This window comes from Eptesicus fuscus, chromosome 3 (genome assembly GCF_027574615.1).
Source record: "Eptesicus fuscus isolate TK198812 chromosome 3, DD_ASM_mEF_20220401, whole genome shotgun sequence".
Taxonomy (NCBI): Eukaryota; Metazoa; Chordata; class Mammalia; order Chiroptera; family Vespertilionidae; genus Eptesicus; species Eptesicus fuscus.
In genome coordinates this window covers 79,543,891-79,560,999 of record NC_072475.1, presented here as the reverse complement: position 1 = coordinate 79,560,999, position 17,109 = coordinate 79,543,891, and the positions used below count along the sequence as shown (strand labels likewise).

The 17,109-nt window shown below is 39.0% G+C and overlaps 1 long non-coding RNA gene across 1 annotated transcript in view; it reads left to right on the top strand.

Annotated features, from left to right (window-relative positions):
* Window positions 1–899: 899 nt before the first annotated feature.
* The window catches only part of LOC129148008 (uncharacterized), a 90,874-nt gene continuing 74,664 nt past the window's right edge, over window positions 900–17,109 (top strand). The window contains exon 1 of the long non-coding RNA XR_008555215.1: window positions 900–959. This is a non-coding gene — a long non-coding RNA (uncharacterized LOC129148008). The remainder of the gene's footprint in view (window positions 960–17,109) is intronic.

The window sequence follows — 17,109 nt, the reverse complement described above, 5'->3', positions numbered from 1 at the left end:
GGTGCTGGATACCCTAGGTGGAGGGTGTTAAAGTCGGGGAAAATGAGAGACATCTGTAATAGTGTCAATAAAAAAATCTAAAAAATAAAGTGCACAATTAAAAGGAGTATGAAGGCAGGAAAAGACCTATGTTCCAGCCCTGTAGTCAGGGGGGAGGAGTTCCCTCCTACTCAGAATATTTGTTCTATTTAGATCTTTAATTATTTGTATGAGGCCTACCTGTATTAGGAAGGGCAATCTGCTCTATTCAGTCTATTGAGTAAAATATTAATCTCATCTAGAAACAGCCTCATAGTCACACCCAGAGTAATGATTAACCAACCGTCTGGACGTCCCATTGCCAGTCAAGTTGACATACAAAATTAACCACATGTAGCAAAGGTTTAGTTCTAATCTGCAAGATTCCAGAGAGAAGAACTGGGAACAATGGGCAACATTCATGGGAGGCTGATTTGGGCTCATTATAAGGAGTTTATAATAGTTGCAACCATATAAGAAGGAATGAAATGTTTTATAAGAGAGTAAGCTTCCAGGTCTTCAAGCTTTTAATTGATGGATTAGATAAAGTTTCTTCTCTGAGTGAAGGTTGCCTAACCTCTTCGTGGTGTTTATACTCCAGAAAATTGTGCTATGCTCAATATTTAGGGAGCCAGTTTTGTTTTCATGTAATCTTCTGTTCTCTGTATTACAGCCAGGGAAATCTCTTAAAAATTCTTATCTGATTGTGTAGGTGATTTGCTAAGGAAGTTCTTCCAGAAGTTGATGAGACTGTAGGAAAGAGAAAAAGTCAAGCCAAGTCTCATCCTGTCTCTAAGAGAAACCAGAACAGGAGTTATTACATCACAGAGCTGATCTCATAAGCTATGAGTTACCCTGATAGCCAAAATCGCCTAGGCACTCCCAGCTCTCTGCACCTGTGAATCAAGCAGCTCCAGTCATCCAAGGACAGATGCCCTGAAGTAAGTGTGAGTAAGCTTTTGGGAGCACAGTACGGAGTAGCTGGGGAAGAGACACACAGAAAAATAAAAAAATATATATATAAAAGGACTCAGAGGGATCAAGGCAGAGGATTGACAGTATTCTCATGATGTTTTATTTTAATCTGGGATGATACATGGCCCAAAATGTCAATTTCGTGTTGAGGTTGAGAAACTCTGCAGATTACCTAAATGGATCAATTAATGAAACAACTGTTCAAAACCTTGTTACAAAAGACAAGTCCTGATATATTAGGTAGGCTCTTTCTCAGAAGAAAGCATTTGTTTATTCTTGAAATAAATAACAGGATCACTGAACTACAAGGAACTTCTATGTTGCTAAGTTTCTTGTGGGGTGGGGATTTGTTTTTCAAACAATCTGACAGTTGAAAAAAAAAAAAAACAGTGGGAGGGGGGAAATGGGCTTCCATTCAGTTCTGTTTTTCTGGAGCAATAAAAGGAAGATCTATGTCTTGCTTACTATTTAAAGGCCAACATTGCCACCTGCTATCTTAGGGCAGCAAGCAGCCTTGTTGGCACCCTTGTGCTTGGTGAGAAAATGAAGGAATGATGAATAGCCAGTTCCAAAAATCATTCAGGGCACACAGCAGTGGCTGGCACAAGACGAAGTGCTTGCGAAAGAATTAGAATGGCGAGTTGAAGCTCCCAGACCATTGATCAAACTTGATTGTAGCCAACAATCAGTGTTTTGCTTCTGGCGGCTAGAATCTCACTACCCTTCCTGATTCCAAAGGAAGCCAAGGACCATTCATCTGTTTACACAGACCCTGTGCAACTACAAACAGAACTGCACAAAAGTTGTTCCTTTGGAGTCCAGGCATCTATGTACTTCCCCCATTCATAAGCCAAGAAATGAATGTGTTCACTATTTTTTATTGCCCTGTGGAATCTTGCTCCAGACTTACTAGTAGTATGATTTAAACTATATATCCAACCTGCATATGGAAGAAAATTTAAAACCCATAGTTCATGTTATTATTAGCAGATACTGAGACCTTTCTGACCCCATCATGAATGTAGAAAGACCACTCCATAGAATCATCATATTTCATTTTACAGACTTAACGGAAAAATTGATTCACCCATAGAGTGAAACTCTCAAAATTAAATCTATTCAGAAGGGTTTGAATCCACTTATTAATATAGTGGCATTGCAACATTTTTACTATGCTCTCTGACCTTTCTGATGACTGAGCACTCCTGTGTCAAATCTGCACATTTACATACTTCTTTTATTGCAGTTATCATACTGTTTTATTATTATTATTTACAGAAACATCTCTTTTAGACTTCAGACCTTTGGAGGAAGTGGCTTCTGTCTTACTCAATTACTTAGCAGCCGCCCCTAGTATAATACACATATAAGTGCTCAGTAAACATATATTAGATGAGTAAAATAATGAATAAAAAATATAAAGCAAAATATTGGAATAAGTTAATCCTCCAGATGCTTTATTGCCTGTGGTAGACAGAGTTATAAAATGACCCCCAATGTTTAGGTTTCATATAATTTCTTCTCTTGAGAGTGGATGGCACCCATGAATATGATAAGCATCACTCCTGTAATTATGGTACATTATATGACAAAAGGGATCCCTGAAAATGTAATTAAGGTGATAAAGTTAAAATACAGATTTAAATACTGCAGATTTTGATTTTCGTTTCTTAAAATTTACAGATGTATTTAAGGTTACTGAACAGCTGACTTTAGGTTAATCAAAACAGATAATGTAGGTGAGCTTGAACTAATCATATGAGCACTAAAAATTTGAATCCAGGGGTCAGAGACAGAAGTCATGACTAAAAGCAGCAGAGAGCTTCTTTTGCTGGCCTTGAATGGGCAACTGCCATGTTATAGAGAGGGCCACTTGTCAGAGGATGATGAGCATCCTCTCGAAGCTGAGGACAGCCTTCCTTGAATCAGTCAAGAACAAAGGACTTTCATCTTAAAATTGTAAGAAGTCGAATTCTGCATGAGGGCTGAGAATATGCATGTTTGGTTCATTGATGTATCATTAGGGCCAAGAACAATCCTTGGCACAAAGAAGATTTTTTTGTAAGTTTTGCCAAATGAATCAATGGCTTTTGAATTGGATTAAATTGATTTCTATGTGCTATTGATGTTCTGATTGGATTGGAGGGAATAAGGAAAATGTTAAGTAGGATCACTTTCCTTGAGGAATATGCATTCTATTATTTTTCTTATAAAATACAGATTAACATATAGAGAAGGGAAAGCTGAACTAGGCTGCCTTCCTTCCCACAGTAGACTGTTGAGTGCTCTCAAGGGAATACCATGAGCACTGGATTTAGACAAATTTGTCTTTGGACCCAGGGTTCAGTGACTTACTGGCTGGCATTACATTGACAACCCAGTTCCTCATCTGTTGATAGGAATTAATAATATCTACCTTGTAGAGTTGTTGCAAGGATTAGAAATAATATATATATATATATATATATATGTATATATATATATATATACACATGTATATATATATATGTGTATATATATGTATATATACATATATTTGGGATGTTCAATAAACAGTAATGTTATTTTAGGACTGACTTAATGACTTTGGTACTTTATTCTTATTTTCTCATATCCTTAAGTAAAATCAGTTTTTAATTTGGATGGTCATTGATTGATTCTTATTGGAAATATGTATGTGTATTGTTTTAGATCCTTATCTACAAGGTAATCTTCATAATAGGTGGGCATAAAGTTAATTTAAAGTTTAATCAATGTGTAACACAGATGGGTACAGTGTGGAGTATTGGAAGACATATGTGAAATTGTCGATTTCAGGATATGTAGCATGACCTTAGGCAAATTATGCCACTTCCCTCTGCAGAAAATTCAAATGGCTCCTATTTGGCCTTGGGTTAAAATAAAAATTCATACTGGTACACTAGGGCAAGAGAGTTTCCTGCCTTTGGCCTTGAATTATAGAAGACCTTACTCTGGCACTATTTTATCTATGCCTTCTCTCATAGGGCAATGGGTTTGTGGGCCTAACAGGATATGCCCACCTGGAACCTATGCCTACCTTTGAGATCATATTTAAGGTAGTCAGAACCCGTATCTCTGTATTCCTGATTGATATAGGCCTGAGTCCACTTACAAGGCCTGCATGGTCTTTTACCTTGGGTTGGTCCTGCATGAGACCACTTCCTTTTCTCCCCGTGAGTTTGCTGTTTTCTCTGCTGGAACACCTTCCCATCTTGCACATTGCCCAATCTGCCAATCAGAATGAATTGCTTAATACTCATTTCTATGTTTTATATCTGTGTGTTGTATTTTGGCTGTTTGTTTTTCAGTCTCTATGCTAGATTTTAAATTTATGGAAATAAATTTCTCCTTATTCATGTTGTTACTCTCTACAGTATACATTTCAGGACCTTCTACATATCAAGCACCCAGATAAACTCTGGCAAATGAAAGAATAAAATGTTTCTAAGCCTTGGTTTCTCACCTCTAAAAAGTAGAGTCTTACATAGTTTATATCAAAGGTTACTTCCAGATCTAGTATTTTGTAGTGCTTTATATGAAAATTTTAAGAGATTCTAGTGGCCAGAGGAACAATATTAAAATGGTCAGTATAATAGATTCCTAGAAATGATGTAAACTAAGAAAGTGGGAGTCAGAGTAGGAATTTCACCTATCACATCCTGGGGAGATGGTCACCCAGCATTTTGCTTTGTTTCTCCATGAAATGTGAATGATCATAAAATCTTTCCTCATATGGAGCCTTGTGCGAGTATCATTTCATATAGACCAAATATTTCCAATTTTGTGTTCCTATATGACATGGCATGCAAACACCTCGCCTCTCTGGTGGTCCTCAACCGAGTGTATTTCAAACTCTCACTCCATATTCCAAATGCCGGCTGACCAGTACTGTAAACAATGGGTTTTGGAATGCCTTGCCTAGGTGCTTTTTCACCTGTGAAAACATGCCAGGATAACTGTTTTACTACGTTGTTTTTGTTTGCAAGGGCTTCACACTGTTGGCTCATATTGAGTTTATAGTTGAGTAAACACTAGATTTTGTTCACAGAAATTACCATTAAGTCAGGTGTCTCCTATTCTTTTAGATGATCTTGGAGCCAAATATGCCAACCTGTCATAATATTTTAAAAACTTGATCCAGTCACCCCTTATATTAACCATCTCTCCCCACTTTGTATTGGCTGCAGATGTGATAAGCAGGCCCTCTTGTCTTCATTGAAGGTACTAGTCATTGAACACAAGAGACAAGTATAAAACCCTGCAGCATGCCATCAGAACAATGTTTTTAAAATTATACTTTTCCAGATACTACTTCCATAAATAAGATGCTAAAGGAAAAAATGAGGAAACATTTTTCATGGTCAGATAAGTCTGAGAAACACTGCCGGCTGTGTGCCCTTTCTTGGGAGGTTTCATTGCATATTACAGGAGTCTTGCAGCAACGAGAAGTCTTATTTAACTTCAATTAAACTAACACTTCCCAAGCTTATTTGTGTAAGAAAACCTGTTTGTTAATTGTTGTTTTGGTTCATTTGTTTGTTTTGATATCTTGCATGTTCCTGATTCATGAAAAATACTTTAAGATACAATCCCGTATAACCGCAATAAAGTGTTTTAGTATTTTATCATGAAGGACCCAAATGAATAGGTATGTGATTTCAAAAATTCATTTTAGCCTTTGTGAACTTTCAGATGAGGCTCTTTTCTCTCCCCCCTCTATGCTGTTCAACATGATTCCTTAAAGACTCTGATTTAACACTCCGGGCTATATAGATCTTTCCATTAATGTATTTGTCTTATTCTATCTTGTACCTCATTTTCCTCTTCTCTATGATTCTTCTTTCTTCAGTTTGAAAATAATTTATCTTGATACAAAATGTGGTAACAAATCAATAATTGGGAGTTTAGTCTTTCACTAACATTATTCTGCTCACCCAGATGCATTAGGATCTTTATGTTTTTCTCATTCTGGGCAGAGCTAATCGTAATTTTTCTAAAGGTCATTAAGTTCTATATTTTATTTTTGTACTCCACAGACCATTTTGGACTTTGACTTGTGGTTCTGACAGGTTTATGGCACTTGTTCTCATTTTTTGTTATAAAAGTTTATTCTGTCTTTTGTACATTTCTTTAAAAAATATGATCTCACCCTACACAGCACCTAAGGCTCCATTTTATATTTAAAAAATAATAATCAGTGACTGTATTATCAGAGGGTCATTGTTATTCTTCCTCCTCTGAAGCAATCTTCCCTTTTAGAATCTCTGGTCATGCGGTCATACCTCATTTGTGTTATGCTTTTGGGGATGTGCTTTCCTAAAGTCCAGGGTAGATGTTTGGCTGTCCCCCTGCATTTCTTTCCACAGCTTTATTATTAATTCCAAGAACATTGTTCACATTCTCTAAAGCTACTATCACTCCCATTGATTCAATCAGTTTTTCCTTGTTGCAAAGAATTAAGTTCAAAGTAGCAGTTCTGCTTGTTCACTCCTGGACTGATTGAGAGTTGAAATTAATGGCAAAGCATTATTGAATAAGTCAGGTAAGTCTGAGTTCCTCATTCAACATATAATTAGTGCTTACCGTATGCTAGAAAAGTTCTTGCTGGAAGGAATATGGCATAGAACAGGAAAGAGAGAGGAGGCAAAGGACTTTGTAAACAAATAAAACTTTAAAACCTCAGCTAATGATGGGGTTATATAAATAAAGTAAAATACCATAATACAATTAAATGTTATGGGTCAGGGGCACACTAATATAAATTAGACTCTAAGGAAAGGCCTCACTAAGAAAGTAACATTTGAGTTGAAATCTGAATGCCAAAAGAGATTGAGGCATAAAATATCTCTGGGTGGAATATTCCATACTGAGTGCACTAGTCCTAAAGTGTGGGTAGTCCTGGCCTATTCTAGAAAGGGGAAGAAGGCAAAAGACCTGAGCATAAAAAATAGAAGGTGGAGTAGTGGGAAACAAGGTATAAGAAGTTGGCAGAAGATGGAGAGACAAATAGAGGTCAGATCATGTCCCTGTGTAAAAAAGCTAAGCTATGTAGGATTGACCTTGAAAGGTTTTAATCAGGGTGGTAACATGATGTGGTTTACATTTTTTTTAAAGGACCCTGAGTCCAAGGTGAAGAATAGATTTGGGTATGATTAAACAAGGCGGATGTAAAGAGCCCAGTAAGGGAACCAGTGGAGACATCAAGAACAGGAAGCTGCAATCTCTCTCACTGACATACCTCGCCTCTCATTTTTGTGATCTTAGATATGAATATAATATATGTCTCCCCTGACTGACTGAACAGTGTCTGGTATGCTCCCCAAACTAGATTGTTTTCACATTTCTCATTTTCTTTCTCATTATCAGGCTCTGCAGGTCTCTCTCATCCGGGCCAAGGTTTTTAACATAGTCCATGCTTTCTTAACATGTGATTCTACTCTATTACCCCATCTCTCAGAATTGTTGTGGTTTTTTTTTTTTCTTTTTTCACTTTGAACCAGACTAACATTCTGAATGCTCCATTTGTGTAAAAAATGTTATAAATGATGCCCCTGGATATTGGCTAAAATGTGTTTGACCATGAGTCATGTCCCATGTCCTACTCAAATTTTATACTTAGAAGGACTTCTCTTGAGTTTCTCAAAATTATTAAGATGTTCCCATTTTAATAGTTGTGTTTTGGATATGAGGAAGGAAAGAAACTAACTGTTATTAAGAGAAGTCTGGGAAAGAAATAACCTATCTGGGTTCCTTATTCAAATGAGCTAGCCAATTTGGTATGGCAAAACACTTCAAGTGAATCATACCACTTTAAAAAGAGACTCTAGTCACTGAGAAATAGCACTTGCTTCACATTAGACACTGCCTTGAACTAGCCAATGCTACTCAGGTTTTCAATGAACATATTAATTAAGCACCAGTTTCCAGGCTCACCCTTTCTTCCCCCAATGCTCCACTGTCCATAGGATAATACTGAACTTGCACAAGGATCACAGTCCCTTTATGCATACTTGACTCCAGAGACCAACCAAATCATAATTCAGGGCCACGTTTATTTGCTTTTCTCTGCTGTGTCTGGCTCCAGGATCATAGTATCAGTGAGTCTTGCCTACGACCAACTGCTTTAATTTTTCACCAGAGATTACTGCTTTTATTACTAGATGAAGGCAGTGGTACTTCTCCAAACTGTCTGGGACAGTTCTACTTGTTGGAATTTCACGGCTATAATAGGAAAGAAAAATAAGTGTTCTTTGCTGTTGCCAATAACATTTATAAAAAGAATAACTTCACATATTTTTAAAATAAACAATCCTAAAACACTCACCTCAATGGTGTATCAATAAAAGGATTAAGAGTAAAACCACACACATTTTTATGTACAAAACAAAGGGATAATGAACTCTAAGGTATAGCCCAGAAGTTTTCTGTGACTTACATCAATCCAGTAATATTATAGCTCAAAAAATATGAATGTTGGTATACTGTGAATCCTTCTTTCTTGGTGTTCTCTGATATTTTCTGACTCTGCTATAATCTAATATAATAGCTTTGAGACTTGAATTCCATTTCAAATTTTGTCACCAGAAAGCTGTGAGTGTTTGAACAGATTACATTGTCTCTTTTGGTCTCAGTTTCCTCATTTAAAAGGAAATCCTGCCATTTGTGACAATGTGTATGGAACTTGAGGGCATTATGCTAAGTGAAATGTCAAAATGAGAAAGACAAATACTGTAGGATCTTACTTATATGTGGTTGCCAGGGTTTGGAGGTGAAGGAAAATGAGGGGGTGTTGGTCAAAGGGTAGATAGTCTTTCAGTTACAAGATGAATAAGTTCTGAAGATCTGAGGAGCTAATGTATAGCTGGGTGACTATGATTAACAATACTGTATTGTATATGTAAAAGTTGCTAAGAGACTAGATTTTAAGTGCTCTCACCACAAAAAAAAAAAAAGTAACTATGTGAGGTGATGGATGTGTTAACCTTATTGTGATCATTTCACAATATACATATATCTAATTATCATGGTGTACACCTTAATTTACACAATGTTATTTGTCAATTACATTCTAATAAACCTGGAAAAAAACATTAAGACAAATTACATAAAGGTGTTGTATTAGAAAATGAGCCCAAATGTTCCTTCTATTCTAAAGCTACATTTCTTTTATCAAGATTTTTAATTGAAACAAATTATATTAAAAGCAGTTTTATGTATATTTTCTCTTTTTTATACCCCTAACACAATGAAGGTTCTAAAGCATGAAATGAAAACCTTGGATTCTACTGAGCTTCTTTCTTTAAAATGAGAATTTGGTTCTTTGTTCCATATTCAGCATTATCTCATTGTCTGACCAAAGTATTTTTTCTCTCCAACATTCCAGCATGTTATACATTAACAGCTTTAGTGTGTGTGTGTGTGTGTGTGTGTGTGTGTGTGTGTGTGTGTGTGTGTTGGGGGTGAGATGAAGGAGAGATAGGGGATTATCAACATCTGGAAAAGATAGCTAAGACTAGGTGATTATTGTTTTTAAGTTTAGAATTAGGGAACAAAATACAAGTGAATACTTGTGTCTGCAGAATTTTCATCACATAATCATCACATATGCAAAAAGAGGTCAGCCCTGACCGGTTTGGCTCAATGGATAGAGCATTGGCCTGCAGACTGAAGGGTCCTGGGTTTGATTCCGGTCAAGGGCATGTACCTTGGTTGTGGGCACATCCCCAGTAGGAGGTGTGCAGGAGGCGGCTGATCGATGTTTCTCTCCCATCGATGTTTCTGACTCTCTATCCCTCTCCCTTCCTCTCTGTGAAAAAATCAATAAAATATATATATTTTTTTAAAGGAGGTCAGCCTTGAGAGTGGACACAACATTTATCATGGAGGAGAAGAAAAGAGCAAATGAATGGTAGACAAAAGTTTCATTTCACCTAAGTGTTTGGGGTATTAACCAATCTATTTACAATAGCCAACTTTAATAAACTATAATCATCTTTGCTGTGTAGTTATATGATCCTATATATTTCAATATGACAATTGTTTTCATCAAATTCACTTCATATGCAGGAAGTTATGATTTCTTCTTACTTCTTAGCTGGAAAATGATGATTCATTTGAAAGGTGAAGAGCGGCTTAAATATTGTGAGTGGTGTGGATAGTTGAGAAACAAATTACTTGGATTTGATATTTGTAGTTTTTCACATCTTTCAATGACTTCTATACTATGCTAGGACAAATAGAACTAGGACAGGTATTTAATAGTTGATGTTAGTGATTTTCTGCATTCTCATGCTATCTTTTATATGTGAATGTGTGTGTGTGTTTGTTGTATGTCTGTATACATACATATATATCCGAAATAAGTCAGAGTCATTAAGATATTAGGTTGGAATATATACAGTTGATTCTCATTATACATGATAGTTATATAAAACTAGAGGCCTGGTGCATGAAATTCGTGCACGGATGGGGGTTGTCTCTCAGCCCAGGTTGTACCCTGTACCCTCTCCAATATGGGACCCCCCAGGATTGGGCCTAAATGGGCAGTCGGACATCCCTCTCACAATCCAGGACTGCTGGCTCCCAACTGCTTGCCTGCCTGCCTTCCTGATTGCCCCTAACCACTTCTGCCTGCCAGCCTGATCACCCCCTAACCACTCTGCTGCCAGCCTGTTTGCCCCCAACTTCCCTCCTCTGCCGGCATGGTTACCCCTAACTGCCCTCTCCTGCAGGGTTGATCACCTCCAACTGCCCTCCCTTGCAGGCCTGGTCCTTCTCAACTGCCCTCCCTTGCAGGCCGGGTGCCTCTCAACTGCCCTCTCCTGCTGGCCATCTTGTGGTGGCCATCTTGTGTCCACATGGGGGCAGGATCTTTACCACATGGGGGCAGTTATATTGTGTGTTGCAGTGATGATCAATCTGCATATTACTCTTTTATTAGATAGGATAGAGGCCTGGTACAGGGGAGGGAGCCAGCTGGTTTGCCCTGAAGGTTGTCCCGGATCAGGTGGGGGTTCCCTTGGGGTGTGGGGCAGCCTGAGCGAGGGGCCTGTGGTGGTTTGCAGGCCGGCCACACCCCCTGGTAACCCAAGCAGAGGCCCTGGTATCTGGAATTTATTTTCCTTCTACAATTGAAACTTTGTAGCCTGGAGCGGAGCCAAGCCTGGGGCTCCCTCCGAGGCTGGCAGCCATTTCTGTTGGGGTTATAATTGAAACTTTGTTGCCTTAAGCAGGTGGGCCCGGCCAGGGTGTGCGGAAAGCTTTGCTTCCCCTGTTGCCGGCAGCAACCCTGGCCTGCTCTCTCAAGCTCCATCCTGCCACCATTTGTTTGAATTTGTTAATAATTGAAACTTTGTAGCTTGAGTGGAGGCTTAGGCCTGGCAAGGGCAGGTGGAAAGCTTGGCTTCCTCTGTTACCTAGGAAACCTTGCTTTCTGAGGCTGTAGCCATCTTGGTTTGGGTTAATTTTCATACTCGCTCTGATTGGATGGTGGGTGTGGCTTTTGGGTGTGTCAGAAGTATGGTCAATTTGCATATTTGTCTATTATTAGGTAGGATAGCCATGAACCCCGAATTTGTGATTACTGAACCATCATTTCTACCAGAGTTAAGTTCCTATGCTTCTCTGTATAATCAATCAGTCCATAAAATTGCTTAATATGTGTTTCTGTTTAAAGTCAACTTATTTTAATAAAAAATCTTATCTAACTCATATTTTCTCCATAGTGCACACCACAGCCTTCTCGCACTAGGGACATGAGACAGCATTTCAACACAATGCTCAGGGATCATTTAAATAGCAAAAATCACCAATAAAAAGCACAAAATTATGAAAAAATGTGACATTAAATATATCATAAGAAGGACATTTGTTTATAGTAGGAGAACTAAAATGATAAATCAGCTGGGAATGTGTACAGTGACTCAAATTTTTCATCTCCATGAATGTCCACAAATGAGTATTAAAGTGCTGTAAGTGAGTTTAGGGTTTACAAATAATTTTAGTGAGTAAACAAATTTGTGAATGCAGAATATGTTAATAAATAATGATCAAATGTGTATGTACATAAAATCATTGAGAGGTTTTGCTGGAACATCTCAGAGCCCATTTGGACAGAGAGAGCACAGAGGGGACAAACCCCACCTTGTGACATGCACTCCCTCAACCTTAATCAAGCAATACTGATATCCTTTTGAGTATGTGCCTATTCCAATTATCTATTGATGCCTAAAAATTTACCTAAACTTAATAGCTCAAATAACATCAATAATTTATTTTGCTCAAAAATCTAGAATTTTGTAGGATTTGATGGTACCAACTCATCTTTGCTCCACAAGGCATCTGTTGAGCCTGGAAGATCCAATGTCAAGATGGCTCAATTCATACTGGCAAGTTGGTGCTTCCTTTCAAGAAAAAAAAAGCCATTCTTCTCTACTGACTATGGTAATTATTGCTCATGACAGTTTCTGAGTATTATCTGTCTCTTACTTATTTTCCTAGCTCTGCTTATTATCACTTACATAGCATATACCCAAATATCAACTTGACTGAAAGTGAGCCTTGTAGCAAGCCATTCCATCTCTTAAAAGTCATGGTGGATTTGGAAACATCTCCAGCTTTGCTAGAGACAGGGACATTGGACTGTAATTCAATGCAGATATGATGCTTTTCTATACAAAGGCTGAGAGGGAAATAATGTTCTACTCTCTCATTGCAGGACATATGAATATAATGAAGTTTCAGATGAATTACATACTACAGCCTACCCATTTAAAAAATATCCTATGTAATAAAAGCCTAATATGCTAAGTGTCCAGTCATCTGGTCGTCTGTTCAACCAATCAAAGCGTAATATGCTAATGGTATGCTAAGGCCACTCAACCACTCACTATGACATGCACTGACCACCAGTAGACCAGTCACTATGACGTGCACTGACCACCAGGGAGCAGGGACTGACCAGTAGGTTAGCTTGCTGCTTGGGTCCGGTTGATCGGGACTGAGCGTGATGGGCCGAACACACCCTGTAGCCCTCCCACAGTCCCTCTCCAACTGGCCAACCTCCCGCATCCCTCCCCAGCCACTATCGTGCACTGGTGGGGTCCCTCAGCCTGGCCTGTACCTCTCCAATCTGGGACCTTTCAGGGGGTGTCAGAGAGCTGGTTTCAGCCCTATCCCGCAGGCCAGGCTGAGGGACCCAACTAGTGCATGAATTCGTGCACCAGGCCTCTAGTTTGATATAAAGTTTCAACTATTCTTGAGTAATGGAGAGAAATATCAGGCTGATAGAATCTCCAGTTAGAAAAGGCCTTAAAGTTGGAGAGAAATTAACTCAGAATAGGCCTTGAAGTTGGAAGGTATTAATGCAGAAATAAATTACAGAAGAAAAAAAATCATGGAAACAGCATGAACTGAGGAGAACTTAGAATACAATAGAAAGAGAAGAGAAAGAAACATTGAGATAGTTCTCTAAACTTTATTTTTTAAGCTTTCCGCACACCCTGGCCGGGCCCACCCGCTTAAGGCAACAAAGTTTAATCCTTAAAGATATCTTGTTATGTATTACTACATCCTTCTTTATGGGTGAAGCACGCTGAAGTTAAATAATTTGTTGAAGAATGTTTCTAAAGAAATGTTAGAATCTAAGCTTAAGAAAGGTCAGATAAATTAGGTTCGTGAATCTGAGGGGCTTTGATTTTGTAAGGGAAATCTCTTTATCAGTTTTATCTAGGAGGAAAATAATATACACTGGTATGGAGTAGAAGAAGTCCATTTAGAACTATTTTTGGATTTGTCCCTTCATCATGATTCTTAATTAATGAGGCAAACTCTTAATCAGAGGAACATTTTATTGACTTAATTTAATTTAGAAAACATTAAAGTCAAATTGACTTAGATTGCTTGAATAAGCTAATGTATAAACCAGAAATTTGGAAATGATAGTGTCATTTATTATACTACTCGAGGCCCAGTGCACAAAATTTGTGCACTCGGGGGGGGGGGGTCCCTCAGCCCAGCCTGTGCCCTCTCACAGTCCATGAGCTCTTGGGGGATGTAAGTCAGCAGTTGGACATCCTTAGCGCTGCCACAGAGGCAAGAGAGGCTCCCACCACCACCGCTGCACTCACCAGCCGTGAGCCCTACTTCTGGCTAAGCAGTGCTCCCCCTGTGGGAGTGCACTAACCACCAGGGGGAAGCTCCTGAATTGAGCATCTGCCCTCTGGTGGTCAGTGCACGTCATAGTGACCAGTTGTTCCGCCATTTGGTCAATTTGCATATTAGTCTTTTATTATATAGGATGGACTTTGGTTGATTACCTGCCACCCACCCACCCATGATCGGGGCCGGGGAGGGATGCAGGAGGTTGGCCAGCTGGAGAGGGACCGTGGGAGGGCTCCAGGGCATGTCCAGCCCTTCTCGCTCAGTCCTGATCGGCCGGACCCCAGCAGCAAGCTAACCTACCAGTCGGAGTGTCTGACCCCTGGTGCTCAGTGCACGTCATAGTGAGCAGTTGAGCAGCCTTAGCATATCATTAGCATATTACACTTTGATTGGTTGAACGGATGACTGGATGACTGGACACTTAGCATATTAGGCTTTCATTATATAGGATTCTTTCAACTTTTCACGTGTTCAACTACAATACTCATGGTTAAATTCTTGCCCAAGGCATTCTGTGACCAAGTGGAGGATAAAAAAGACAACAGATGCCAAATAGCAGTTGATCTCAAGTTACTAACCTTCTAGTTAGATTAGCAATGGGTTTCTAATATCTATCATAGTAACTAAAATGTGAGTGCTCAAAGTTGGCAGAGGCAAATTGGGGGAAGGGATAAAATTTAGGAAAAGCTCTAGAAATATAGTCACAGTTGGAGAAAGAGTGGGATCTAAAGAAGGGAGGAGAAATCCTTTAAAACAGGACTGAGAGGAAATCATGAAGACTTGGAGGTGTCCTCAAGTTTAAGTTCTACCCCACTGTCATCTAGCTGTGTTCGCTCTAGTCAATGATTTAACTTCTTTAAGTCTCAGTCTCTTCTTCTGAAAATATTGACATTTATATATACCTCACATGGCTTGCAGGAAAAAATTAAGTGACAGAATACTTATAAAGCATCTGGCACATAAGAAGCCCAGATCAGATTTTTTTTTACTTTGAAAGCATATCGAGATTGATTGACATTGGCTTCTGAATAACAAATATCCCATTTCAGAGGCTCCCTCTCTATGGGCTAAACAAGTTTCAATGGGAAACATGGATTTTCTTCTCAAATTTACAGCTTCCATGTGTGCTACTCATTACTAATGTGTGTGCATTGGGAATACCATTTATAGTTTTCTCCCTAGGGATTTCTTTAGGCTAGTTGGAATGCCATGGAATTATAAAACAGATGTTATATACTTAAAAAATGTAACAACATTCTCATTCTTCTCTTTTGTCAGACTCTCTTCACTTTTGTTTATATAAGGAAATGCGTAAGCAAATTTTAAAAGGGAATATTTTGGAATTAGTTTCTGCACAATAAATTTTTGAATACATGGACATGTGATGCAAAATCTGCTGGCTCTGTTTCAGAAAAAATGTTATTGTTTAAAGGCTGCCATTTGGAATGTAATTTAAAAACTTGTTTTCAATAGCTATAAAACTATACACAGATTCTAAACAGAGAAATATAAAATAGGCACGTGATGCTCATCTTTTCACACATCTATAATAATCATTTAATAGTTTTAGAAGTAAAGTGTTGTGTGTGTGTTTTTATTTCATTTCATGTTTTTCCCTTTGAACATTACTTCTTTCTCTGATTCATATCCTTTTTATTAATATTATTATTCTAAACTTCCCTTTACAACTCTCTCATTTATAAATTATGAAAGCAGGTGTTTGGTATTTTTCCTTAAAGTGGAAATTCTTACATTCATTCATTTGTTTAACGCAATTACTGTTGACCAATTATGTGTCCAGCATCATGCTAAGTTCATTGAATATAATCTTGAGCAAAACAAATAGTGTCCCCACCTTATGGTGGCTTAAAAATATTGGTAGAAATAGAAATTATTGAAATAATTCCCAGATGTAATTATACACTATGATAAGTGATGTAAATAATAATTGCAAGGTGCTTTTTAAAAAAGATTTTTTAAATGATTTTTAGAGAGAGAGGAAGGGAGAGGAAGAGGAAGAGACAAAGAGAAACATTGATGTGAGAGAGAAACATTGATCAGCTGTCTCATGAATATCCCCTACTGGGAATCAAGCCTGAAACCCAGGCATGTGCACTGACCAGGAATCAAACAGGCAACCTTTTGGTACACACTGGCCAGGGAAAGCAGGGTACTTTTAAAAGAACAGTTAAGGGAAGTGACCTAGTCAGTTGAGAGATGGCTCTGACTGGAAATCTGAAAGATGAATAAAAGCAGCTGAGGAGAGGATGGTAGAATATTCTACACAGAGGCAACCTATATAATAAAGAGGTAATATGCAAATTGACCACCACTCCAACACACAAGATGGCCACCCCCATGTGGACACAAGATGACCACCACAAGATGGCCAGCAGGGTAGGGCAATTGTAGGCGATCAGTCCAAAAGGGGAGGGCAGTTGGGAGGGACCAGGTCTGCAAGGGAGGGAAGTTGGAGATGATCAGGCTGGCAGGGAAGGGCAGTTGGGGGAGACCCAGGACTGCAGGGGAAGGAAGTTGAGGGGGACCCAGGCCTGCAAGGGAGGGCAGTTGAGGGGGACCCAGGTCTGCAGGGGAGGGCAAATGGGAGGGACCAGGCTGGCAAGGAAGGGCAGTTAGGGGTGACCAGGCTGGCAGGGGAGGGCAGCTAGGAGCAATCAATCGGGCTGGCAGGGGAGCAGTAAGGGGATGATCAGGCTGGCAGGCAGAAGCGGTTAAGGGCAATCAGGAAGGCAGGCAGGCAAATGGTTGGGAGCCAGCAGTCCTGGATTGTGAGAGGGATGTCCCAGATTGGAGAGGGTACAGGCTGGGCTGAGAGACAACCCCCCCCATGCATGAATTTCATGCACCGGGCCTCTAGTTGATATATAATCATCAGCATCAAAGCATTTTCAAGAGACAGAATTCTCAACAAGA